This window comes from Nematolebias whitei, chromosome 14 (assembly GCF_014905685.2).
Source record: "Nematolebias whitei isolate Nwh7 chromosome 14, NemWhi1, whole genome shotgun sequence".
Taxonomy (NCBI): Eukaryota; Metazoa; Chordata; class Actinopteri; order Cyprinodontiformes; family Rivulidae; genus Nematolebias; species Nematolebias whitei.
The window spans coordinates 31,416,286-31,417,727 of NC_056511.1; the positions used below are offsets into that span (position 1 = coordinate 31,416,286).

Below are 1,442 nucleotides of genomic sequence, written 5' to 3' on the forward strand. Positions count from 1 at the left end.
AACATAAAAACAATGTGAACTGATCTTTTTAAACCAAACTGTAGGGTGCGTTAAATTACCAATTTAAATATACATGTTTAAATTTGGCCTTAGCTTCAACTGTCATTACGTTCAGATCAGCTGCTTGCAGCCACCAGTCCTGTCATTGGACTGAGGCACATATTGATATGTCAGCGTTTGACGTTACACTTCACTGCACTGCTGCCCAGCTCGATCAGATGGTGCATCACACAGAGAGAAACGGAACATTTGTCTGAACTCCTCTGCCCTCACAGGAACGTAAGTACAAATAAACCGACTGTATGTTGAATATGTTATAAACAAGATGCTAAAATGCTTTTTTTTCCCTTTTGGAATGCTAAGACTTGGTGTATGATTTAATGTTTTGTAACAAGTTTTGTTTTCTCTGTATGCCAAATACTGTTTCTCCTGTTTATTTTCTGCAACGCGTTGCTATAATTAAAATGCAGCAGTTTTATGAAGAAACAGTCATCGGTTATATGTAATATAATCATGACACCACACTGCTACTGAGTAATTTTATTACTGGCATACAAAGATTGTGTTTAACTGTGTTGCATCTTTGTACTTTGCGCAAAATAGGAGATAATCCTAATCTACTGAACTTTTTTTTTTTTTTTCAAAAAGGCTGGTTCTTTTTCCAGAGATTAACATTGTTTCAGTCTCAGGGGAATTTTTCATCTGCCTCACCGGCTGATAAAGAACTATTTCAGACTTGTACAAGAGCAGCAAAACAAGAGAATCATTAAAAGTCTGAAATGTGTGACCATCAAGAAAAAGGATACAAACACGACAAGACCTCCAACTCCAAATCTCAACAAGGGATGCAGCCTCGCCATAATCAAGGACATCGTCATCATCATTACCATCACCAGGAAGATGGCAATAAGGATAATAAGTAAGTTTGTAATGTTTTTCACTGTAGATATGAGGCTTTTTGTTGGCTTGCTTATATGATAGTATTAGAATTGTGGGTTTTTTTCTCCAAAATGTGACAAATTTTAAACACTTTTTTAAACAGCATCCATTCAGCTGAGGACATCAGGGATCGTCAACCAAATATTCAGAATCAGCGAGCTCACGACAAGACTCATCACCCTCCTCATTACCGCCATAAGCCAAATTATTGTCATGTTTCAAGAAGTACCAGCACCTCCTCATTATCATCATCTTCCTCAGCATCATCTTCCTCCTCCTCTTCTTCTTTGTCTACTTCCTCCTTTTCTTCTTCTTTGTTATCGTCTTCTTCTACGATGTCTTCTTCCTCCTCTAGCTTGTCCTCTAAGAACAGCAGCGAGTGTTCAGATAGATATTATCCCAGGAGACCCCAGCATTCTCAGTCTTTCACTGACATTTCTGAGAAACACAAGTATTTTGAAGATGATGATGATACAGCCCCTTTGATAAGTGCAAGAGGTAAT

General features: G+C 37.9%; 1 long non-coding RNA gene across 1 annotated transcript; it reads left to right on the forward strand.

Annotated features, from left to right (window-relative positions):
* The first annotated feature begins 229 nt into the window (after positions 1–229).
* On the forward strand, positions 230–1,170 carry LOC119420087. The gene is made up of 3 exons (XR_005187290.1): positions 230–279; positions 649–919; positions 1,043–1,170. It is a non-coding gene; the product is annotated as an uncharacterized LOC119420087 (long non-coding RNA).
* Positions 1,171–1,442: the final 272 nt, after the last annotated feature.